The sequence below is a fragment of the Ornithorhynchus anatinus genome, chromosome 9, assembly GCF_004115215.2.
Source record: "Ornithorhynchus anatinus isolate Pmale09 chromosome 9, mOrnAna1.pri.v4, whole genome shotgun sequence".
Taxonomy (NCBI): Eukaryota; Metazoa; Chordata; class Mammalia; order Monotremata; family Ornithorhynchidae; genus Ornithorhynchus; species Ornithorhynchus anatinus.
Window position 1 is genome coordinate 7,843,756 of NC_041736.1, and position 26,565 is coordinate 7,870,320.

The 26,565-nt window shown below is 45.2% G+C and overlaps 1 long non-coding RNA gene across 2 annotated transcripts in view; it reads left to right on the forward strand.

The window, feature by feature from the left end:
* Window positions 1-26,081, forward strand: part of LOC114814174 — a 40,836-nt gene extending 14,755 nt beyond the window's left edge. Inside the window, exons 1-3 of one of the 2 annotated variants that reach the window (XR_003761919.2) lie at window positions 18,829-18,913; window positions 19,501-19,635; window positions 25,494-26,081. This is a non-coding gene — a long non-coding RNA (uncharacterized LOC114814174). Of the gene's footprint in view, window positions 1-18,828; window positions 18,914-19,500; window positions 19,636-25,493 lie in introns of those variants that run through there. The other variant, XR_003761920.2, reaches the window with a different exon arrangement.
* Window positions 26,082-26,565: the final 484 nt, after the last annotated feature.

Here is a 26,565-nt window from a genome sequence, read left to right on the forward strand (position 1 = left end):
AATTCGCTTCAATCCATCAGTGCTATTTATTGAGCATTTACTTGTGTGTAGAGCACTGGAACTTAGCACTTAGGAGCGTACAGTACAGGTGATAGACATGATCCCTACCTAAAAGGGGCTTATAGAAATCTTTACCTATTCATGAAACATCCCTCTGAGCTAGGGGAAAAAAATAGTGTTAGGATAAGGAAACGCAACATCGAAATGGGTGTGTTATGTACCACATCTGAATTAAATGAGTGGTCTTGGAGGAAGACTGATTTACTTGGGGAGTCATTAGTTAAGGTGGGTGCATCTGTGTGTGTATGCCCAGATATATGTACATGTGTACACATACAACCTTGCTTCCTCACATATATCAAAATTAAGGTTTTATGTCTCCTTGTTGAGCTATTCGGGCACTTTTCATCCCAGTTTCACGTGACGGCCTCAGAGAGGTGGATGGCAGAGAGACACAAAATGTCAGGAAGTAGCGTGGCCTAGTAGAAAGAGCACAGGCCTAGAAGTCAGAGGACCTGAGTTCTAATCCCGGCTCTGCCACTTGTTCGCTATAAGATCCTGGACAAGTCATTTAACTTTTTTGTGTCTCAGTTACCTCATCTGTAAGTTGGGGATTAAAACCGTGAGCCCCATGTGGGACACAAACCGTGTCCAACCTTGTATCTACCCCAGTGCTTAATACAGTGCTTAGAACAGAGTAAGAACTTAACAAATACCATTAAAAATAACCCCAAAACATTGAACGTTCTGCAGGTGTCACCTGGACTCTCAGCGATGAGAAGGCTGAAATTCCCATCCCCCTCGACACAGTACTCTATTCCACTTTGGTTTTTGTCGGGAGTCTGCCCTTGTCCTTTCTGTTATGTTTTAGGGCTTTTCTGGATTCATTTCTCCCCATGTGTCTGTCCTCGGTTCCCCCCCGGCCTTAAATTCTGAGATCGTGAGCGCTTAGAAGGCTCACGTGTAATTTCCACCCATGTATTCTCTCCCAGTGCTTAATATAGTGTTCGGCACCCACGAAGCACTTAATAAATACAATTACGGCTACTAAATCTAAATCTCTCTCTCTTCCTCTCAGTCAATTGTATTTATTGAATGCTTACTACTGTGTGCAGAGAATGGTAATAAGTGTTCGGGAGAGTACAATGCAACAATGAAAAGACACATTCCCTGCCCACGATGAGTTGACAGTCCAGAGGGGGAGACAGACATTAATATGAATAAATTAGTGCTATGTATATAAGTGCTGTGAGGTTGAGAGTGGGGATGAATAAAGGGAGCAAGTCAGGGTGAAGCAAAAGGGAGTGGGACAAAAGGAGAAGAAGGAAAGCCTTCTTGGAGGAGATGTGCCCTCAATAAGGCTTTGAAGGTGGGGCGAGTAATTGTCTTTCAGATAATGAGGAGGGAGGGTGTTCCAGGCCAGAGACAGGATGTGGACGAGAGGTTGGCAGCGACTTAGACAAGATCGCGCATTACAGGAGTGAAATGTGCAGACTGGGTTGTAGTATGAGAGTAGCGAGGGGAGGTAGGAATAGGCAAGGAGATGGAGTGCTCCCTCTCCCTCAGACAGCACTGAGGAGAAGTCATAAACTACACTGCATAATGACGAAAATCTCAACATTTCCCTGGAAATGAATTAGGGACCCTCAGCAGTGATCCGCATAGCTCTAGTAAAAAAGGCGCCTAAGGAAAGCTTGCAAGCTTGTATTCATGACACACTCCGGTTTGAAAAGGCTCAAGGTGATCTTGAGCTCTGTACAAACATCTGCGATAATGATCGCTTCAAAAGAAAAGCAGTCCACGGACCCCAGGGATTTCACCGCTTGTGACCCAGGGTTTAAGTGGATTCTTTCACTTCCGACGAGGGAGCAGTTTTCACCACTGATGAATTCAAGACTTCCATCAGGGAACAGGGTCTCATCTAAGCCGACATCCACTCTGCCTGGCCACCCCCAAGGAAACTGAGAAGACGGAGACCACCACCCACAGCGTGGCTTAGTAGGTGGAGCACTGACCTAGGAGCCAGAAGGACCTGGATCCTAACCCCAGCTCTGCCTCATGTCTGCTGTGTGACCTTGGGCAAGTCCCATCACTTCTCTGTGCCTCCGGTCCTTCATCTGTAAAATGGGGATTAAGACCGTGAGCCCGATGTGGGACAGGGACCGTGTCCAATCTGATTAATTTGTCTCTACCCCAGTGCTTAGAACAGTCCTAGGCAAATAGTAAGCGCTTAACAAATACCATCGTCATCACCATCCCCTTGACAGAAGCTCCTGGAGGACCAGAATTGACCTGTTATTCCGGATGATGTTCTCAGCTCAATTACCGGAGTCACACAAGACAGACACTCCTAGCCAAGACCGAATTATGCCGGAATCAGCCTGTGAACAGCTGGCCTAAGTGGTCTGGACTTGAACTCCCTAAAAGAATGTCAGCTCCAAGTATCACCATCTCCCACACACCTCTTTGGATATCACCGAAGACTCTCAGCTTGTCCAAGATGTTGATTTGAAGGGACAGTTCCCGACTCGCAGAGTATTACAGAACCACCATATTGGATGGGTTATTGCATTATCTAGAGGATACCAATCAATAAATCAATCATATTTTTGAGCACTTATTACGTGCAGGGGACTGTACTGAGCGCTTGGGAGAATACACCACCACAATATAACAGACACATTTCGCTGTTCACCATGTGCTTACGTTCTAGAAATGGGTGCCAGTGTCTTGGTCTGTTAAAGACCAAGTGGTCTGTTCTTAAATCTTGTAATAGTCCAAGATTATGTTCCCCCAGCTGTTGAGATCCCAGGAAAAATATATTTACTTGATAGGGGTTGGTCTGTTCCTGATAAATCTCTAGGCCTCGGAAACATATCAGTGTCTGAAAGCTTAACATGGACTCAACTTTTCCAACTGACCTGTTTCAAACTCCATTATTCAGTGTTGTCTGTAATCATCGCCAAGCACCGTAGTAAGCGCTGGGGAAGGTATAAGATGAGCACCTACGGGGTTCGCAGGTTAAGCAGGAGGAAGAAAAGGTTTCGAATCTCCATTTTACAGATGAAGAACCTGAGACAACGAGAAGTTAAGTGACTTGCCCGAGGTCACACAGCAGGCAGGTGGTAGAGTCGGGATTAGAACCCAGGTCCTTTTACTCCCAGGCCTGTGCTCTTTTCACTAGGTCATGCTGCTTCTCATTTGGTTTGAAAGCTCAGCCCATACACAGTTAAATTTCTTTGAAGACCAGTTTGAATACTATTTCAGTGTTGTGAAAATTATATGTGATTTTCATATCTTGGGAAATGTTTTTATCCTTTTACTTCTGCTGTTATAATTCTAAATTCATCACAGGTACTTCAGCAAAAGGAATAAATGCCTGAATCTTATTTAAATGCATCTTACATGCAAATATCAGCCAAAACTCTACTAATGTCACATTTAAAATCCTCTATGACAAACATGCCCAAGGGAAACATGTTATCACTTGGTTTACGAGTGAAATCCTAACTTTTCTTTTGGTTAGAAAAAATAATGCTAGGTAGAAAAGAGAGGCCTCCAAAAATCTCGGTGGCTGGTTCAGAAAGGTCTGAAACAGGTTATACGGTTGCCTTCCGGAATTACATCGAACGTAATTTGCACCCGAATATTTATGAGTGTTTGTACAGTGTAACCTCGTCTCCGTGGCGCTTCTGAAATAAGGCACTTGCCCTATTTTTATGATGCCACCATATCATCCTTCAAAACCAGATTATGAATACGGAAACCATTCCGAACCGAGCAGACAAAGAAAGTGGTTTCCTTAGCAACGGGAACCGCAGACCTGATCCCGTACGCCTACTCAGATGTAAAGCTTCATACGGCAGTGGACGGAGTTATAGCTTTCAGAGCACATGCCCCCTCGCAGGAATGTGATGTACATCACACAGAGAGCCCCAGCAGCTTTTGAACCAGCTATTATGTGGAATTGGAATTTAATGGAGCCTGACAGAGTTTGTCCCCTCTAGCCTTCGAAATTCGAGCGTTGCTCTTTGGACTGTGCGTGGAGCTGCCCGGGAGGACCGCCGTCCTGAGAGGCCACCGTCCCTGTTTTTGAGCTGGCCCTCCATCCTGGCAACAGGAAGGCACCGACCTCTGGGAACTGTAACGTCGGCTCAGTCGGATGAAGCCTTCCTGAGTGTCTCGGGGCCGTCCAGAGAGACGGCCTACAAGTCCAGTGCTCTGCACACAGAAAGCGCTCAATAAATTAATTCATTCAATCGTATTTATTGAGCGCTTACTGTGTGCAGAGCACTCTACTAAGCGCTTAGAATGTGCAGTTCTGCAACAGAGACAATCCCTGCCTAACAACGGGCTCTATGGAATGAAGGAACCTGGACGATGACCTCACTCTCCAAGCATTTTGCCCTTTCCCTTTCCAAAGTCCCGTTTTTCCACCTCACCGTCACCTTGGGTGACCTGAAGGCAGGTCCCTGACAGCAACAGCAACCTGGGCCTACCTGGAACAGTCAGGAAATATGAGCGAAAATTCAGAGAAATGGGCGTATTCAGTCCCATTGAAGAAGAGGAAATGAGGGCACAGAGTGGTTAAACGACCTACCCTAAGTCGCACAGCAGGTTGGGCTCAGATCACCTGACTCACAGCTCTCGCTCTTTCCCATTAGACCTCACCATCTTCTAGGAGGGGAAGTAAATCGCCACAAGCTGCAGGCGTCCAACCAACTCCCCGTGAGACCAGCATAAGGTATTGCGGAGGAAATTAGTTTACACGAACGGCAGAGATTAGGTCAGTAGATAGAGATTACTACCTCTAACAACTACTAACAGGAGATAAACTTGAAGCTCATCTCTAGACCGTAAGCTTGTAGATAGGGAAAGTGACTACCGGCTCTGTTGTATTGCACTTTCCCAAGTGTTTAGTATAGTGCTCTGCCCGCAGAAAGCGCTCGATAAATACCACTGAGTGATCGATAGTGACTGTATGCTGAAGGCAATATGGTGTTTTTCGACTTGTATTTCATTTTTCTGGCATTCACCCGCTCGGTGTATTACTGACCTTACATGAAGAGATTTGCACTGGTAAATACGTCTGTGAAAAACATTTCTGCAGCTTCTTCTCTATGATTCACACCACTCAATTGATTTATATCATTAAGCCCTGCCCTCATCCCCACAGCAGTTATACGCATATCCATAATTTATTATAATCTCTGGCTCCCCCTCTAGACTGTAAGCTCCTTGAGGGCAGGGAATGTGCCTACCTAAACTGTTAAATTGTACTCTCCCAAGCACTTAGTACAGTGCTCTGCACACAGAGCGCAACAAATATGAATGATTGATTTATCCAACCTTAAGATTGGCTTCAGATTTAACATCGGGGTGTGTAACGTGGCCACCTCTTTAAAACCTCTCAAAGAGTATGGGATCTTTCAGTTAGATTCACCACCAGGACCATTCCCTGGACAGCCATTTCTAAACTCAGTCTTTCATAGAGATTAGCAGCCTTGCACTAAAATGAGCTCAGCCTGTAACTACACTGGAGGAGAATCAATTTTATAAAAGACCCCAAAGTATCCCTAAATGGGTGATGTGAACTGGATAATTTAGTGTGACTTAATTCCCCGCCAGATGGCTTCCCATCAGTCTGAACCTGAGAGGCCCAGAAGACTGAGAATTTTCTTCTGCTGCAGGAAGACTCCCAGTCCTCCCAAAGCTATTCTCTCTGCTTCTGCAGTGATGCCAGGCCCAAACTTGCAGCAGAACATTCCAAGAAATAGTCTCTGCACATCTGAGTTGACTCTTTGCTTCTGGGAGTTCATTAGCACTTAGAAGTAGGGACAGAGGAAAATAGAGAAGGATGAAAAAAGGGTTTGCACAAGCACAGATAGTTCCTGACCATCTGCCAAACTGACAGCTGGAGTGGAGGAAAGACAAGAGGAGAGCCCCAGAAATACTTGGGGATGAGTGGGAAGGCAGGGGGGAAAACACGGGTCAGCATGATTCTGCACCCTCTAACTTTGGAGTCTATGGAATGGCAGTAAGTCACACTCCACATATCCCAGCACGTACTCACCATCATCAGCTTTTTGAGGGTACTCTAGGATACCTTTGCCAGGTCACCATCTCAAGTCGCCTCTCTCCGAGCTTTAGTGACAAAATTTACCGGGGTGAGATTGGAGGAGGGGAATAAAGATTGGCTGTAACCCCGAAACTAACCTGCATAGTCCTGGGAAAACTGCCAGGCAGACTGGGAATATAATTTCCCCATAAAGTAATGTTACTTAATGATCCTAAGGAGAGCTGCCTCGCTAGACGATAAGGGAGCTTGCTACCAGTCGCTTCTAAGGTAATCTGCAAAACGAGAAGGACCGAAGGGCTTCACACTGAGGCTATCCGAAGCCTTTTTTTCTTCCGAAAGATTGTTCCAGTCAATCAGTTGTACTTACTGAACACTAGAGCACTGTACTAAGCACTTGGGAGGGTACAGTATAACAGAGTTGGTAGACAAGTCCCCTGTCCACAAAGAGCTTACAGTCTATAAATCACGGCTACGTACATAAGAGCTGCGGGACTGAGGACGGGGTGAATAAAGGATACAAATCTAAATTCAAGGGTGACTCAGAAGAGAGAGGGAGTGGGGGAAATGAGGACTTAGGGAAGGCCTCTTGGAGATGTGATTTTAATAAGGCTTTGAAGGAGGGTGAGAATGATCGTCTGTCAGAAGAAGAGGGAGACAGTTCCAGGCCATGTGTGCTCACGTCCTCACCCGTGCCTTCCCAGGGTCAAATTAAGGGTGATGGCGGTCCAAAGCAGGGCAGGACTAAAAAGCAGGTGCGACGTAGAAGATGCTTTGGTTCGGGGCCAGGCAGAAGTGACATGGCGGAAGAGAAGAACCTTCCGGAAGTCACTTGGCCTGATGCAATAAGAGAGCAAAAGAGTAACCAACTATAGGCGGGGGCCCAGGAGATCTGTCACCTGAAACAGCTCTCCACTGAACCATGGTAAATTGGGCCCCGTAATCTGATTAGCCCTCTTGCAACCTGCCGCTCTCCAGGAGGGCTAACAGCCCCGTCTTCTCCTCCTCCTCCTTCCTCTCCCCACCCACTGCCAGCCGGCCTGGTTTTCTGAGCTGGGGAAATGGGAGGAGGTTGGAGGCTGGAAGAAAGCTACATCTGACAAGCAGCCAGATGTGCTGCTGTCAGCAGGGTTTCTGAGTGACTCTGAAGTACTGCCAGCAATAACAATGCTAATAATTGTGTTGGTTGAGCACTTACCGTGTACCACGCACTATACTATGGTCTTTTTACTATGGTCTCAACTTTTTCAGTTGACCTACTTCAAAATCCATCATTTTCTTAAATGGTATTTGTTAAGCACTTACTATATGCCAGGCACTATACTGAGTGTTGGGGTAGATACAAGCTAATCGGGTCGGACGCAGTCCCTGTCCCATATGGGGCTCACGGTCTAAGCGGAAGGGAGAACAGGAGGACTGAGGCCCAAAGAAGTTAAGAGATGTGCACGAGGTCACACAGCATGCAGATGGCAGCGCCAGGATTAGAACTCAGGACCTCTGACTTCCAGGCCTGTGTTCTTTCCACTAGGCCACGCCACTTCTCATCTGAACCCAGAAGGGCCCTGTTGGAAGCTGTGCCAACCATTTCCACCCAGGAGCGATGAGGTCCTGGCCTCTCCGGATCAAGGCTTCGAGGCTTTCACGGGCCAGGGGCCGGGTCTCAATAGCTTAATACAATGTTCTATACATTATAAGCACTTAAACACCGTCCCAGTGATTACTCCTGCTGCTGTCTGTCCTCTGCGGCAAAGTCAGGTCCCCGTCAACGGGCAGGGATTGTCTCTATCTGTTGCCGAAGCGTACATTCCAAGCGCTCAGTACAGTGCTCTGCACATAGTAAGCGCTGTCCCACATGGGATCACGGTCTTAATCCCCATTTTCTAGATGAGGTAACTCAGGCTAAGAGAAGTTTAGTGACTTACCCAAGGTCACACGGCAAAGAAGTGGCAGAACTGGGATTAGAACCCAGGTCCTTTAGACTCCGATGCCCATGCTCTCTCCAGTAGGCCACGCTGCTTTATAGGCCAAAGACTCCTATGGCCAGTGATGGGAAATACCTTGGCCTTCTTGGGTTATGGACAGAACATATTTTGGACAGTACCAAATTGCCCCCAAGGCAGAGATTTTGTTTGGACTTGGGTGACTGATCCAGACACTGATGAGATTCCAAATGCAACTTGAGGAAGATCAGTGTTCAGGAAAATCCCTGCATTATTATTTATCTAGGCCAGAACCACTGTAAGACTCAGTGAATTATTAGCAAGATAAAACCATTATTAATCTCCCGCCCTCTGAGTACAGGGTCTCCCTACAACTTAAATCTCCAGCATTAAATGAATCATGCTGCTCAGTGAACCAAATCTGATTGCACTTCCTGTGTTTGGACATGATTTAGCGGGTGCCTTACCCGACAAAGCAGCTTGCGTAAAAAAATGACCAGCTCACTTTCCAGGGTGTACGCTACAGAGAAAGGAAGGAGGAACAGTTTGCAAAACTTTCTAGCTGGAAAATTCTTTTCACTGGAAAAGATACACACTTTATTGTGATGTCCCTCAAAATGCTGCTCGGTGTCCTTTAGGCTCATTTTCATGGCCAATTTTAAATTAATGGAGAAACCCCTGTCCTCACCTCAGCCTCTCTCCACGTCTTTACTTCCCACCTCAGAGCTGGAAGACTGAAGTCTGTCATCCCTCCATTCCCGTGATTCCTGACCCCTATGGACTCCCCAAATGTGCCTCCCTCTGTCCATCATACCACCCGCAATAGCAATGATGGTATATTCTAAGCCCTAGCTTTGTGCCAAGCACTGTGTTAATCCCTGAGATAGATGCAAGGCAATCAGAGTAGACTCAGCTCCTGTCCCACTCAGGGCTCGCAGTCCAAGAGGGAAGGACACTAGGTAATTTATCCCCCATTTTATAGATGAGGAAATTGAGGGCCAAAGAGATAAAATGACTTGTCCAAGGTCTCACAGTAGGCCAGTGGCAGAATCGAGACCAGGATTTAGTTCCTGACTTCCGGTCCTGTGTTCTTTCCACTAGACCTCGCTGCCTCTCTTGCAGGTCCAAACTCCCAACGGTTCCCATACCCCGCTGATGTCTGTTGGGGGACCTGGGGAGTCAGGGTTTGGAGAGGTCAAAATAGAAGCTGGCACATGGGTGGGGTAAGATTGGAGGGTCCGAAAATTTGGGGATTTAGGAGGGACCTGGATCTGGTGAGACGGTCCGGGAGGCTGGTCACTGGTCAGGGATCTTGGGGGAGTCAGGTGAGGAGGATGTGGGAGAGGATAGAGTTCAGTTGGGGCACATTGGAGGAATGAATGAAGTTTGGGGAATGGAAGCCGTGGGTTTTCTGGCAGCTCTGTCAGAGAAGGAGAAGAAATGTGGCCTAGTAAAAAAGAGCACTGGCCTGGGAGTCAGAAGGACCTGGCTCTAACCTCGGCTCTGGACGCTGTCATCCTCAAAGCAATAATGATCTTCCTGTTATCACACAATACCACTGCAGACACTGAATCATACCTTGTAAACTCCTTGAGGGCAGGGAATGTGTCTACCAATTCTGTACTCTCCTAAGTGCTTAGTGCTCTGGCAAAGGTAAGTGCTCAATAAATGTAATTGATTGTCTTTTTCTCTTATGCTGTTCTTGCATTTTTTATTATTTCAACTCACCTTGTATGTCTACCTCCAGCCCCCCAAAATTGATTCTAAGATTCTGAGCTTCTAGACAATAAGATCCTTGTGGGGAGGGAACATGTCTACCAACTCTTGTAGTCTCAAAAGCATTTAGTACAGTGTTCTGAAGACAGTACGTGCTCAATAAATACCATTGATTGACTGAGCTCCTTAGGGACCAGTGGGACATATCCCACTTCCTCTGGACATTTTTTTCCCCAGTGTCTAGCGGAAAAAAAAAGTACTTAAAAGGTATGAAGAAGCTTTGACACGAGAGTCGGAAGACCTGGGTTCTAATCCTAGGTCTACCACTAGTCTGCTACGGGAACTCGGACAAGTCACTTAACTTCTCTGAACCTCGGTTCTCGCAGCCTCAGTTCTCTCACCTGTAAAATGGAGATTTACTAGTTGTTCTCCCTCCTATTTAGGCTGTGAGCCCCACGACAAAATGAATATCTTGTAGGTACCTCAGCGCTTAGTATGCTGCTTGACATATAGTAAGCCCTTAATAAATGCCACAGTTGTTATCAGTATTATCATCATTAAATGTTAATTGAGTGAATGACTACTAAGTCCTATTCAAAGGAGGATCCAGAGACCTGTGAGGATGATCCAGTCAGTTCTTACCCCTGGTAGGAACTTGACCCTCACCCCACTTAGAATCCCAACTACAGTCTGCCTATTTTGTGTGAACCACAGAGTGCTGCAGAAAACGCAACAATCCAGCTGATTTTACTCTGGACGGCTCCGGGGTCTGGAATGCATGTGGCGTCAATGGCCAGAGCCGCTGTTCTTCCCTCAGCAGAGAGGAGTTGGCCGTGAGGACTTCCAACTCTGGCCCTGCACTCCTGCAGGCTATCTCCTGCACCAGAGTCTCGACAGATGGACGCGAGACCCACAGCGTCCAGCCTCGGTCCTGGCGGCTTTCCCGGGCATTGCCCAGGTGTCCAAAAAAGCAATCGCTGCGCTTCACCATCTGTACCACCACCTGCCTGCCCTCGCCTCCGTGGCTTCTCGGGACTGCGTTTTTGGATGGCCGGGAGGTCCATGTCACCCTCCCCATGGCACAGCTGCCTATTATGATGATAATAATAATAATAATAATGCTTACTGCGTGCCAAGTACTGTTCTAAGTGCTGGGGTAGATTCAAGTTAATCAGGTTGGACACAGTCCCTGCCCCATAAGGGGCTCCCACTCTTAATCGCCATTTTACAGATGAGGTAACTCAGGCTCAGGGAAGTGAAGTGCCCAAGGTCACATAGCAGACATGTGGCGGAGTCAGGATTAGAACCCATGTTCTCTAACTCCGAGGTCAGTGGTCTATCCACTAAGTCACACTGCTTCTATTCTATTCTATTCTGGAAGGGTACAAAATTTCCCCTGAAAACAGAGTGGGTAGTCTTTCTAGGTTAAAGGCAACACCCTCATAGGTATCTACCTTGTGGGAAGCACTGTTCTAGGTACCTGGGAAAGTATGATAAAAGTAGAACGGAGGCAGTGTGGCCTAGCAGAAGAAGCGTGGGACCCACAGGCAAGAGACGGGAGTTCTACTGCTCTCTTCACCACTTGCTGGCTATGTGACCTTAATCGAGTCACTTAATTTTTCTGACATAGGGATAAAATACCTGCTCTCCCTCCCTTTGAGACTGAATCCTTTGAGGGACAGAGACTGTATAATCCAATCATCTTGTTTCCTCATTAGTGTTTAGCACAATGCTGGCACATAGTGAGCCCAAAATAATAATGATAACAACAATATTAATTAGTCGTAGAGATAGTATAAGAAGAAGAATATGGAGTTCCTGCCCCAGAGGAGCTTGCAAAACTAATGGAATTGAGTTTGGAAGGAACAAATCATCACCCTGTGGTTGTGACAGGAGAGAAAGTGAAGGGGGTAGGGAGGAGAAATAGTAGTAAAATTAAGAGAAAATATCTCCCCGTAAAATTAAAGAAAAGTATGGTGGGCAAACAGCCTAACTCTTGTTGCTCAAGGACTGAAATAGTTACTCAACATGAAAAAAGTCTGCAGAAGGGGTTGATATAGTCTTTTAGATATTTCTTAAGAATTGACACATCCATTGCATCTGGCCCTGAACAACAGGTGAATTCAATCGGATTTCAACAAAGTTTGGGAAGAAAGTGTCCCCAAGAACATAAATACAAGGCTAAATGCGGAGTGACTGTGTACAGCTGATGGTAGGAGTATAAAATTGCATCTCACTCTTAATTATAGAGCTGCAAAAGCCATGCTATAATTAGAGCTGAGAAAATTTGTCTGGTGAGCAAAATCTCTCTTTAGAGTCTGAAAGTATAAATCCTATTGATAGCAGTCTGATATGAATTTCTTCAAAGGGGAAAAAAGTGATACACTAATCTGTTCAAATTCGCAAGGCACTTGGAAGAAATTTAACTACCAACACTAGTGGTGATTGCTACTATTTCTAATAGTAGCAATAATGATTAATAACCCAAAGCTACTGAGCTCCTGCTTACCCAGAAAAAGGTATTCTATTTTTTTTTTCTGATCAATCAGTGTTATTTGCAGAGCACTTTATGCAGAGCATTGAACTAAGTGTTTAGGAAACTACAATACACAATCTCAGCTCTCAAGGAGCTTACAGTTTAACAGAATAAACATCAGAGTCAGGTAGAACCACAAGCGGTCACCTGATCCAGCCCCCAGCCTTCAGACAGGCTGAATGGCTAATTTATCCAAGAAAGCCGATGGCTCTATCCCAGTCTGAAAGATCTCTAGGGTTGGTGATGCCAAGCCTCCCTCAGTTGCCTGTTCAGAAGATTCATTAACTTCTCTTTCGGGAAGTCCTTTGTTTTAGAGAGCAAGACTCGCTGAGCTTACTGTAAGCTTGTTGTGGGCAGAGAATGTGTCTATTATTACATTGTATTCTCCCAAATGCTCAGTACAGTGCTCTGCACAAAGTAAGCTCTCAAAAAATACTATTTTTTGACTGACTAAGCCCCACCTCCCCCATCCCCGTAGACATGACTGCAGCTTCCGGGCCATGGAACTAGAACAAGCTGCAGCAGAGGAAGTTTGGCACTGAAAATAGAAATACTAGATATGAAGGTATCTGGAACCGAAACTACCAATGTTCGAGCCAGCTGAAAACACGATGATGGATCACCTTAGCTAAGGTCTTTGTGTAGCTCGGGGGGGGGGGGGTGGGGAGGGGACAATTAATTGGCCTGGAGGGCTACAAAATGAGTTTTAGTAATCTGATACCATCACAATCACTATCACTAAAACTATTCATCGAATCACACCAAACCAAAAACCATCACTAACACTTCCATACCCATATCCTCCCCTAGCATGTGCATATATGTATGCATAATCAATTGTACAATCAATTATTTACTCTGATTATCCTATTAGTCGTTATCTTATGCCTGACTCCTCCAGTTGAGTGTAAGCTCACGGGGGACAGAGAACGATTCTCTTTCTTCCATTCTCCTTTCCCCATGCTTTCAGTACAGGACATTGAACACAATAGGTGCTCAGAAGATATCACTGCTATTACTTATTGGATTTCTTCCCATTTTCACCCAAATTCACAAGACATATAAGCAGGTTAGTAGAGTGGATCCAGTCGACCTCATTTAACCTGAGGGGGTTAAATAGAATCAACAGGCAGCTGGATATGGTTCCCTGGCTCTAATTTTGCCCTTCACTGGGAGAGCAATCCCAAGTGAACTGGTGTGGAAATGCCCCATCCGTGCCGGTAGTTTCATCGGGACATGTAAAGATCTCCACGTACTTCCTATTACCTGTGGGCCTGTTATCGCTATTCATCAAGATTTAAAGATTTGCATCATCCCATCTTGATCATCAATAACACTTTTCTTGATAGAAATTTCAGAAAGGTTTACTTTTTTATCAACAAATTAAATTTCTAGACAAGAGTGACCTTTGGATTGTGAATGTGACATCAATTAATGGGGGATTCCAGATGATATATTCACCCACATTCCTAAAATGCAGACTAGAAAGTCAAAGGAGGCATTTTCTTCTCTCCCACTGGCTTTTGCTCCCTCCTAACAGCTTAAATATTAAGCCTTCTATTAAGGCATTTGCCTGTGAAAACAGTTCTGGTTAACAGACCTATTATGATACACCATTTACCTAGAGCGCTTCTCCTTTATTATAAGTCTCAATGGGCTGAGGAAGCACATTCTTAGAAACATTTAAGCCTTAATAATGGGATGTGAGTTTCGCAGCTGGATCAGGTGATCAGGGAAAGAGGGGGTTTCTTCAGAACCGGCTCACCCCTGTAGCAATAAGCTTCGGAATCTTATTTCGTTTTGCTGAACCGCGGGGCAGAGTGATGAACATCAGAGAGACAATCTGAGGTCTTCTAATCTGAACACGAGATAGAGATGAGTACAGCTCCAGAGATAGATATGTGAAGTGGCTTAGGCAGTCCCCGCGAAGAGATAAGAACCCTGGACCGTACAACATAATGGGATGATGATAAATTGCATCTTCGGCCCGAAAGCAGGGACCGCATAGGATGTCAGATGGATTTTGCTTTGGCTTATTGGACCAGGGGAATGTTTTCACGGGTGTGCAGAGTGGAGTTGGGAAATCAGCTTTCAGTTGTCAAAGGGTGAGGAGTGTGTGGGACCTTTTTAATAAATGAAATCCTTTCTCCAAACCATTATTTTACCGGATTCAGCTTTTAGTTCTACTTTTGCTGCTTTAGGTTGCAAGACGGTAATTTTCCCCTCCACTGCCCCACTGATCGGGTCTTCTATATCACCCTACCCCGGGTGCGTTACAAAGCAAAGATCACACACTTATAACTGAGATCCCCTTTTGAATTAATCGATCGTATTTGAGGCCTATTGGGTATAGAGCACTGTGGAATGGCAAGGTCTAGTGGAAAGAGCACTGGGATCGGGTGCCAGGAGGCCTGGGTTCTAAACCCAGCTCTGCGCCTGCCTGCTCTATAGCCTTGGGAAACAGCATGGCCTAGGAGAAAAAGCCCAGATCTGGGACTCAGAAGGACCTGGGCCATAAGGCCGGTTTTGCCACTTGCCTGCTGTGTGACCTTGGGCAAGTTTCTGTAAAATGGGGATTCAGTACCTTCTCTCCCTCCACAAAGTGTTCAACGAATACCCGGATTGCAAAGCATAACTGTGTACGTATCCCAACAACTGACACCCAACTCTAGCCATCTAGCATACTTTTTTCATTATGCTATCTCCATATCCGTTCAAAATAATAATAATAATGGTGGCATTTGTTAAGCGCTTACTGTGTGCCAAGCACAGTACTAAGCACTGGGGTAAATTCAAGTTTGTTAGGATGGACACAGTGTCTCTCCCTCATGGGGCTCCCAGTTTAAATGTGAGGGAGAAAAGGTACTGAATCCCCATTTTACAGAAACTTGCCCAACTGTGGCTTGGTGAATCCTGGTGACTGTCGCATAGACATCAGCTGAAACCAAAACAGAAAGGGCTAGGTCACCCGTCTTGTTCTGGTAGGAAGATTTCTGCTGGTGACAGTGAGATTTCCACCCCATACGTGACATTTCCAAACTCTTTTTCAACTGATTCCTGTCTGAGCCCTACCAGATTGAATGAGGCATCCAGACTCATTTTTTGCCTTCAGAGGAGAAAGCACGGACTCTTCTCAACCATACTTTCCCTACAGAATAAATTAGTTAGAGCGTACTGTTGTAAATTTATCAGCTAAGCTGCTCGTATAATGACATGCCATACTTTTTCCAAGACCATTTGGGATCTTAACCTTTAACGTTACATGTTTAGGTTATTCACGTCTGGGGATTAATTAGGTATATAAAAAACATTCTATTTCTAGACAGTGGTGATTTCAGTCATGGGGAGCATAATATAAGCTCTTCAGTAGGATAGTTTCAAAAATCAAATCATAAAATTGTTTGAGATTTGCTCCCCTAGGCTTTCTTCATTCTGTTTTCCCACCAAATCTCAGACAAAAATAGCATTAGCACCATATTTCATTTCTGTAGACAAAGAAACCTCACTGGGGACTCCTTAAATTCTTCTTATGAGGCAATGCAGTAGTATACTCTATATAGTTGATCTATATATAGTTGCTCTTCATATTCACTGAAGACACCACTGATGGTGAATTCACCTATTAGCTTCACCTCTTTCCTCCACTCCATCTCCCTTCTGCATCGTCCACACACTTGGAGCCGTACCCTCTGGGTACGTGTTATTCACCCACCCTCAGCCCCACAGCGCATCTGTACGTTATTTGCAATTTCTTTATATTAATGTCTGTCTCCCTTTCTAGACTACGAGGTCGCTGTGGGCAGGGATGTGTCTACCAACTCTCTGTACTCTTCCAACTGCTTAGGATGCTGCTCTGCCCACAGTAAGTGCTCAGTCACTGATCGATTGATTGATGTGTGGCTGAAAAGGCCAATGGGGGATCCAGACTCCCGGCCACAGTGTGCAGAGAAAAATGCCGTCTCTTGTGTGGTCAGGCTTACTCCTTGCAGAGCCTGGGACTATCTTTTCTCTTTCGCCTCCCCGCCCCACTCCTCCCAGAGCTTTGGCTCAAAAAGAGCCACTCCTTCCTTGATAACGGTGTCCCATGCTGGTTTACCCTGAGCAATTAGCTCCGACTTTTCAGCAGGGATTTTCAGCACTGTCTGAGGGCTGGTTTTTACGGTGACCTTAAAAACATCTCCTTTGCCCCCGCTGCTCTTCATTTCCCAGTTTCAGCAGTTGCTTGGATGTCCTGCTGTACTGTATTAATACCACGGTCAAAGGACTAATATTGTGGAGGGTCTTAGTGTCTTTCGTGACACGAGGAGTAAGGTGATTCAGAAACTGGTCTGACGGAAGCACTTATTTATGCTCTCTAAATGAGTGTTAGGCAAATGGGTTTTGACTGACAAAACAAAAGATGCTGTCAAGCTGAGTTCTTTCCGCATACCATCATCATCGCATGATGAGAATCCCACAGTCAGAATTTCAGAACAGTTTGGTGGGTAATTGAGGAGGCAAATTAGAATCTCAGAGGGAGGGGCATGAAGAAAGAAATCACAACTTTATTCCCCTTCCCCGCTATCTTACGTTTTCAGAGCCACCCATCCAAACACTGTGCTAAAGTCCTTCCAACATCTATTTCATTCTTCAATACAGTAGAGCAGCACAGTCTAGTGGATAGAGCCCTGGCCTGGAAGTCAGAGAGTCCCGGGTTCTAATCCCAGCTCTACCATTTGTCTGCTGAGGAAACTTGGGCAAATCACTTCACTTCTCTGGGCCTCAATTACCTTATCTGTAACTATGAGCCCCAGGTGGGACAGGGACTATGTCCCACCTGAGTCACTTGTGTCTATCTCAGTGCTTAGAACAGTGCCTGGCACATAGCAAGCACTCAACAAATACCATTTTTTAAAACGTATAACTTCATTACCTTCAACAGAACTTTGGCACATGAAAAGATTTCCTTTTCAACAACAATCCATTTTGTTTACATAGCTTTTTCATTCCAGTAGTTCCGAGTTGAGTCTTATCTATTTCAGAGGTAAGGAAAATGATTTAAACATCACCCCATCTTTGTCTACTAGCCAGTAAACAATATTTTCTTAATGTCTACAGCAAGCAAAGATACACGACTGTAATAGAGATGGCAGGAAATCTAATAAATCTAAAGATCAGTAGCAGATATATCCATCTCATACGATTATCCCCGCAGGGTGATATAAGATCTGAGCCAGGTGTATGGAAATTGTTTGGGACAAAAGTTGATTAGAAGGCTCAGACAGGGAAAACGACTGTCAACTGTGAGCGAGGCCTATTGAGCTGTTGTGGGCTTCAGAATCTGAAGGAAATGGACTTTTAAGTTTAAATGAAAATAGAATTTGGAAACCAATACATGATTTTCATTTAGAGAGAATCACCATGACAGACTGAGAACCCCGTGCGGAACAGGGGCTGTGTCCAATCTGAGTTTTCCGTATCTACCCCCACACATCGCATTGCTTGACACATAGGTCTTAAATGCCACAAGCATTCCTCCATTTTTAAGTCCGTTTTAGAGATGTACAGCATCCCGTGACATGTGACTTTTTACTAAGTTCCTGGCACTTAGTAAGCGCTTAACAAATACCACCAAAAGAAAAAATTAAACTTCACTGATTGTAGAGTGCAATGAGAATAGCACAATGATAAGCCAAGCACAGGGCTGAGAGATGGGGTAGATATAAGATGATCAGATGAGACACCGTCTCTGTCCAACAAGGTTTTTATCTCCTTTTATCTAATGGAAGGCACACTCCTCCAAGAGACCTTCCCAGACTAAGCCCCACCTTTCCTCGTCTCCCACCTCCTTCTGCGTCGCCCTGACTTGCTCCCTTTGCTCTTCCCCCCCTCCCGGCCCCAGCCCGTATGCACCTATCTGTCATTTATTTATTTGGATTGATGTCTGTCTCCCCCACTCTAGACTGTAAGCTCGCTGTGGGCAAGGAATGGGTCTTTTTATTGCTGTACTGTATTCTCCCAAGCTTTTGGTATAGTGGGGTGCACATAGTAAGCGCTCAATAAATACAAGTGAATGAATAAATGGACTTCACTGTGAAGGTCTGGAACTGGGCTCCTTTCAGAACCCGTGACACTACAGACGCCAATGGCCACATCACACTGGGTGACAAGATGTGCTACTGGTCTAGTTGAAAGAGTGTGGTTCTAGGAATCAGGAGCCCCGGGTTCCAGTTCTGGCTCAGCATGCATGGGAATGCCTGCCAGGGCTATATTATCAGTGGTGACTACAGAACTACCATGAGCATTCTTTTTTTTTATGGCATTTATTAAGTGCTTACTATGTACCAGGCAGTGTACTAAGCGCAGGGAGAGATGTAAGCTAATCAGGTTGAACATAGTCCATGCCCCTCCTGAGATGCACAGTCTTAATCATTTCACAGATGAGGCAAGTGAGGCACAGAAAAGCAAAGGGACTTGCCCAAGGTCACACAACAGACAAGAGACAAACGGGGTTTAGAACCCAGCTCCTTCTGACACCCAGGCCTGTGCTCTAACCATTAGGTCACGCTGCTTCTCTTTGGCCAGTGCGTGAGATGGACAGACCCAGCAGGAATCCTGAAAAATAGCTGGCTAAGATGAGTGGGGAAGATTGCAATGGTTACCAAGGTAACTACCTCCTGGGTTATGGTGCCCTTTGTGGTTTACGTCACTAAGATACCAAGGCAGCCCCTCGGATGGCTCACCTTGATGGTGCCTTTAGTGCTTCGGGATGGATCACCTAGCACCCTTAATTCCCCCTCAGACTTTCCCTCTACATCCCTAACATTCCCTGTCCATAATCCATGATGGATCGCTCGTCTATAAATATATATTTTGACAAATCCCTCATGAACACGCTGATATTTTCAGCTTGGAAAACTTCCTGTGGTTACAGAGTCCTTAGTTTTAAAGCCCGCTGTGTGAAGAAGTGTTTCCTTTGGCTTCTATTGAGTCTGGCCTTTGGGGAACAGTTCTACAGTGACTGGTCCACATCCCTCATGGCTTTCTAGATTTCGGTCATGAACGATCTCTGCACGCATCGTTCCACACTGAAGAGTCTTAATCCGTTTTGGACTAACCTCACATAGAAGCAGCTACATCCCTCAGACGGTACTTCGGTCCCTTTTCTTCTCCTTTCTACCAACCGGCAACCAGAACTGCCCTCACATTCCAGGTACTGATTCGCCATGGTTTGTTCCTCTCCCCTCCCTAAGGTGGCCCAGATTCGGGATGACCCTTCTAGTGGCTGTGCCTCCCCCCGAAACGCCGAGCCGAATGATTTCTGCGTACCAAGAAGGGCTAGGTCTGTACCACAGAATCCATTTTCCACGTGAAAATCTTTTCAACAGGTAAAATACTTTCACTAAATCGCTCTCTAGGAAATGGGCTGTTGTTTCTAAACAGTTCTGGTGGTGACTGATAAAAAATGCAACTCATCTCCTCAGTAGATAGAGCTGGTACAATTACGATCCAAATGGCTTCAAAAAAACCCAGATCTGCATCAGCCATCTTTTACAGAAATTCTTCCAGGGTGTGTGTATTACTGACACAAACTCTCATTAGCTGGCAATTGAGTTTATCTCAAAGGATTTTAATGTATGGTAAACATATACATGCTCTGAGACCTAAGTTTCTTTGTGACTAGCATTTTTTACCTTTGTAAGAACTAAAATATCATCAAATTCTTCAAGGCCACTGTCAAGGCAAAAAATGAAGCGCTCAAGGCCGTTCCCATGGTGAAACAAGAGTCAACTCTTTGAATAAGAAAAAAAAGCAATTAAGCCTTAATAGAGACAAAATATTGTCGATTGTTAGGTGATTATAACAAATGTTAAACCTGCCCTGAAAAGGTTTACCACAATCTCTTGAGGGATTTTAGAAGCAGCGCCGATCATTGTTTGGGGACATAATTAGGCTCAGGACAGCTGGGACCTATCATTTGAAAAGATGTCAGAATGAGCAGCACATATTGCTCTGTGTTCTGTGAAGCTCTCAGATCATAAGGTTTCCACCCTCAGGCAGAGTGGAACCAGGGTCCACAGGAGTGCTAGAGCGGATTAGCTCCTAAGGATTCAGTTTCTGGAAGGGCAATCCATTCTTCAGGCTCTCCCCGACACCACCTCCCTGCTTAGTTCCCGAACGGTCACAATGCACCTGAGTCCTAAAATACGCAAGTCCATCTCATCAGTTCCATCACCTCGATTATTTGACCAGGCAGATGGAAGGAAGCAGTTCAGACTCCCCGGAGTTTTCCTTGACTCCCACGTTCACCAATGGCCCATTTCATCTTCTTAAGCATCATTTCCTCCTCTCTCCATATCATGGGGAAAGTGAGTAGAGGATAGCAGTAAAAACACTCTGGCACTTCTGTCCAAATAAAAATCACCACACAAACCTAGCTAAATGTACCAGAACAGACAGAGCAGACGGGGCAATTTAAGGCAGCAAAATATGCCACTGAGAAACAGACAGCAGTACCTTCAAAGCAGAGCTGCCCAAGAGCTTAAATGTAGGGCTAAACATGTGGCCAGCAAACCCCAAGCACTTAGTTGCCGAAGGGAAGTTGGAAAGCAGGCCAGTAGTAGAACAGATATAGGATATTTTCCAGACATCTTTGGGGAAGCAGGCAAAGGCAGGTTAATCTCCCAAATGCACTTCTCTAGGGCACGACTCATCACCTTTTGGCCAAAGGGAAGCTGGATGAATGAAGAAGAGGGCAAGGAAGGTGAATTTCTTATCTCAAGAGTGATCTCTGTCTCCCCCTTCATGTCTCTCCAGTCAGATCACGCATGCGCTTCAGAAAGGATATTGGTATTTTCTGGATCCAACCTGGCTTGTTTCCTACTGGAAGCCCCCAACACCTGGCTGAGTTCCTTCCCCTCAATGTCTTTTGTGTTCGTACCGCCTGGCTTGGCTCGCCTCCCCGGTGCTCCCCTTTCTCCTTGGAAGAAGGTGGTTTGCTTCCCCTATTGAACCCTCTTTTCTCCTGCTCGGTGTCTGTTCTGTGTCATCTGTACACTTGGATCTTTGAACATTTGATATTCACCCCACACCCAGCCCCGCAGCACTTATGTACATATCTTTAAATTACATATTATAAATTCTTTATTTCCGTTAATGTCTGCCTTCCCCTCTAGACTGTAAGTTCTTTATAGGCAGGGGATGTGGCTGGTACTTTTGTTTCCAAGTGCTTAGTACAGTGCTCTGCACGCAGTCAAAAAATGCCATATATTGATTGAATTTCTACTTGGGTTTATTCTGGTTTCCAATTTCTACAAGCTTTACTGAGCTTGTTACCGGGAAGATCCCCACCTGATCCGCTGCTCCAGAGCCTCTGGGTTCCCCTTCTAGAGCCTCTTATTCATTCATGCGCATTCATTGCGCACTTACTGTATGTGGAGCACTGTATTGAACACTTGGGAGAGTACAATAAAACAATAAACTGTCAAATTCCCTGCCCACAATGAGCTTACAGTAGAGAGGAGATGACAGACATTAATATAAATAAATTACAGATATATACACCCTAAGGGACAGGATTGGTGGCAGGAGCCAAGGTGGAGGGTGGCTGGATTTGGGAATAAAAAATCAAAGTTGCCCGATGCCTTATCTGAAGCTGCATGACCTAGTGGATAGAGCATAGACCTGAGAATCAGAGAAACTGGGTTCTAATCCCAGCTCTGCCTCTCATCTGCTTTATGATCTTAGGCAAGTTACTTAACTTCTCTCTGCCTCAGTTACCCCATCTGTAAAATAGGGATTAAGACTGTGAGCCCCATGAGGGTCACAGAGTACAACAAATCTGATTAGATTGTATCTACTCCAGTGCTTAGTAGACTGCCTGGTATATAGGAAGCATTTAACAAATACCATTAAAAAAAAAAAACCCTCAAAAAGGGCTTGGGCGAGCTGAAAACTGAACTGTCCGATTCAACACGGGATCAATAGTCACCCTGTTCAGGGTTCATTCAATCCTATTTATCGGGTGCTTACTGTGTGCGGTGCACTGTACTAAGCACTAGGGGTGAAGGGCAGGGGCTTGAGAAGATGAAGTCCCTTCACTTCTGCCAAGTCTCCACCTTCCCCTGGCTCTGAAGCCAATGTTGCTCCAGACCGACTGGCATATCCCAGCTATGGAGCCACAAGATCTAGGCTTTCTCCTTAGCCCCAGAGTTTATTGGAGTTCAACCCGGGGGGTGGATGGACAGGAAGAGCGGGAATTGCCGTGTGCTCTTATGATCCTCAAATCCATGACTAAAATGCTTCCGGGCCACTTGGGAGTTTCTCCGTCTCCTCCCCTACAAAATCCCACTGATATGGAAACACGTATTTAGCAACAAATTCACCTAGCTGCCCTCAACTCATCCCGATGGCTTTGAAGTGGGACAATGGGTGAGAACAAACAACTCAGAAGTTATGGGTATTCTTGAACATTCTTTAAAATCATGCTCGTGCGAGGTTGACCACCCTGTGAAAGACCAGAAGGCTGAAGCGATAAACCGAACTATCACCAGTGGGAGCCGGAAGCACTGACTCAGAACCCCCGTGGTGAAAGATTAATATCGTGGCTGCCCAGCGAGAGTTTTATGAGAAAACCTGCTCCCCGTTGATATTACCCAAAACCTGATTCGCAGCTGTCTTTTCAGAGAGTGCAACGCTCTTCCCACTCATTGCTGGGCCCCACATTACAGTGATCCTGAAGAGATGAAGCTCATGTAGGTGTTAGACAACTCTGGGCAGGTTTAAATTCTGGCAAGCTAATGATTGAAGAGGAAGAGAGGTTTTTCTCTCTTGGACATCATTATTTGGTCACTGGGGGTCCGGACACTTTCACCATGAGACCAATTTTTAGACCCTGGGCTTTTCCTTTGAGAATTATCATGTGAAAGGAAAGATTTCTCATCGTTCGGTGAATCCATGGCAACTCTGAGGATCCACATCCTCTGTGGGGCTCAAAAGATACCAGGAGACGAGAACAATGAGGAATTGAATGGTCCCTCTTTCTCCTGAAGCAGCCCTGGGCTCTGCCTCGTAGATTATTCCACTCTACAGGTAACAATAGCAGATTGAGGTTTAAGGCCGAAAGACGACTTGGGAGCGATAATAATAGTGATAATAATATGACCTTGCACAAGTCACTTCACTTCTCTGTGCCTCAGTTACCTCATCTGTTAAATGGGGACTGAGACTGTGTTAAACCAGATTGATACTGAGTTTCTGCCTGAAACTCTCTCATCAGATCCACATTCATCCCACACTCCAGCTTTCCCTCCTGGTGACTGAAGCTGTCAGACAGCCGGCAAGTTGCTAAGTTTAGTTAAAGGTTGCCGACTGCTGCTGCACGGTACTCTGAAAATAGAAAGTGCAGGAAATATAAATGATTTTTCAACCTGCTTGTCTTCTCCCACTCCCTTCTGTGTCACCCTTGCACTTGCATCTGCACCCTCCCTCAGCCTAAGAGTACCTGTGTACATATCCATGATTTATTTCTAGTAATGTCTCTCTCCCTCTCTACACTGTAATTAGCTCAATATGGGCAGGGAACGTGTCTACCAATTCTCTTACACTGTACTCTCTCAAGTGCTCCTCCAATCAAATCACCTCCTCCAAGAGGCCTTCCCAGACTGAGCTCCTCTTCCCCCTCTACTCCCTCTGCCATCCCCCCTTTACCTCTCCGCAGCTAAAGCCTCATTTTCCCCTTTTCCCTCTGCTCCTCCACCTCTCCCTTCCCATCCCCACAGCACTGTACCCGTCCGCTCAACTGTATATATTTTCGTTACCCTATTTATTTTGTTAATGAATTGTACATCGCCTTGATTCTATTTAGTTGCCATTGTTTTTACGAGATGTTCTTCCCCTTGACGCTGTTTAGTGCCATTGTTCTTGTCTGTCCGTCTCCCCCGATTAGACTGTAAGCCCGTCAAACGGCAGGGACTGTCTCTATCTGTTGCCGACTTGTTCATCCCAAGCGCTTAGTACAGTGCTCTGCACATAGTAAGCGCTCAATAAATACTATTGAATGAAAAGTGCTTAATATAGTGCTCTGCACACAGTAAGCACTCAATAAATATGATTGATTAATTTGTAGGGAGATATTTCAGGCTTATCCAATGTAATTTGGGTCCCTAAACTGCATCAAATGTCTTTGTGGACCCTCCATGTGCCCTCGATTTCAAAATTCTCTTAGGTGAATCAATTGGAATTTTGAGAATTCATTTATTTGTATTAAAGTCCGCCTCCCCCTTTAGACTGTACGCTCATCGTGAGCAGGGAATATGTCTATTATATTCTGTTGCACTCTCCCAAGAGCTTAGTACAGTCCCCTGCACACAATAAGCACTCACTAAATATAACTGATTGAACAAATTGAAAAGGGCTACGGACATGGGTAAAAAAGGAAGGAAATTTTATATCCACAAAAATATCTCTAAATGAAATACTAAGTATATTAAGTATATTAAGCCATTGGTGGTCCATAGCGTGGGCAGGCTTACGGAAACCCTGATGTTCTCTGTTTCCAATCTCCTTCTTCTAGAGATGTGAATGAGGAAGTTCGATGAGCAGCCGTTCCGAGTACTTGCAGAATCCATGATTCCTTCTTGTCCTCCAAGACCGGAGGATATGGGATTATTAGTCTCCACAGCCTTGAATCCAAACATTCTTTAATGATGCTGCCTTACCCATGTTGAGAAAAGAAATCCCAATTTTTGCAGCTTAATGAAAGAAGAAATGTGGTATAATGGATAGGGCACGGGCCTGGGAGTCAGAAGGTCATGGGTTCTAATTCCAGCTCTGCCACTTGTCAGCTGTGCGGCTTTGGGCAAGTCACTTCACTTCTCTGTGCCTCAGTTACCTCACCTGTAAAATGGGGATCGAGACTGTGAGCCCTAAGTGGGACAAAGGACTGTGTTTGACCCGATTTGGTTGTAATCCACTGCTTGGTACTGTACCCGGTACATAGTAGGTGCTTAACAAATACCATTATCAGCGCTTAGAACAAAGCTTAGCACATAGTAAACATTTAACAAATACCATCATTATTATTTGCCCTCTTTGAAATTATCTCTCTGTTACATGAGACTTGCAGCTGAATGTGAATCTGCCGCTTTGGTTCATGTTCTCTCTCTCTCTCTCTCTATATATATATATATAGATATATTTTTTCCCCTCTCTCTGCCTCATCTTTTCCTTTTCCTTTATCTTTCAGAAGAGAATGCAAGTTGTTTTCAAGAGGCTGGGCTCTGCAAGAATTCCATGTCAAATCAAGGCCTGGGCACAAACTGCTGGTGCAGCCCAAGAGAGCCACACAGCACCTCACACCTCAGCCTCCAATCTTAAAATAGGAATGCAAACTACACATTTGGTCTCATCCCACATCACCCCATGATGAACTGCTGATTTTTGCCTCAACGTTGGGGCAGTGCACTGAATGCTCAAGTAGAGTCTTGTCTTTAAAATCCTATTCTGTGAAGTGGACACTGTCTCATGTAACACCTCAAGCCAGTAGGGAAATAATCAGATTGCATTTTTAGCAAAGTGATAATACGGAGTCATGGCCTGCTAATGAGTATGGCAACATGTCGTGTCCGGCTGTGACTACTTATATTTGTGCCAATTTATCTAAACTAGTGTGAGGAAAAATGAAAAGCCTGTCCAGGATACTGGGGTTTTCCAACTGTTTCGTTCAAGGCAGAAGGTAGTGTGTCATAGAATGGGATGGAGAAAAAAAAAATAGAGATGGAAGAATGAGAAGGAAGATACCCACACAGAGAGAGGTGAGGAAGAAAAAAGGGAAGAAAGGGGGGATGAGTGAGAGGAGGGAAGAGATAGAGAGAAGAAAAAGAATAGGGAAGTGATAGGATAAGAGAGGGAGAAATAGAAAATAGGAGAAAATGGACCAAACAGGCAGATTCATATTCAGCCTTGAGTCTCATGTGACAAAGCCTTTCAAAGATGGCAAATATGTATTCATCAGACTGAAAAAATCTGGATTTGTTTTCTTGGTATGGAGAAAGCAGGCTACATAAAAACCATAGGATTCAGGGCCATGAAGACTAACCCCATACCCTCCCAATGCTGCCTGTAGAAAGGAGAAATAACGGAACTACTTTTTCGTTGCTGTTTATGGTACTCATTAAGCGCTTACTACGTGCCAGGCACTGTATTAAGTGTTGGAACTGATAAAACTAATCAGGTTGGACCCAATGTCCCACAAGGGGCTCACAGTCTTAATTCCCACTTTGCCGATGAGGTAACTGAGGCACTTGGAGGTTATGTGG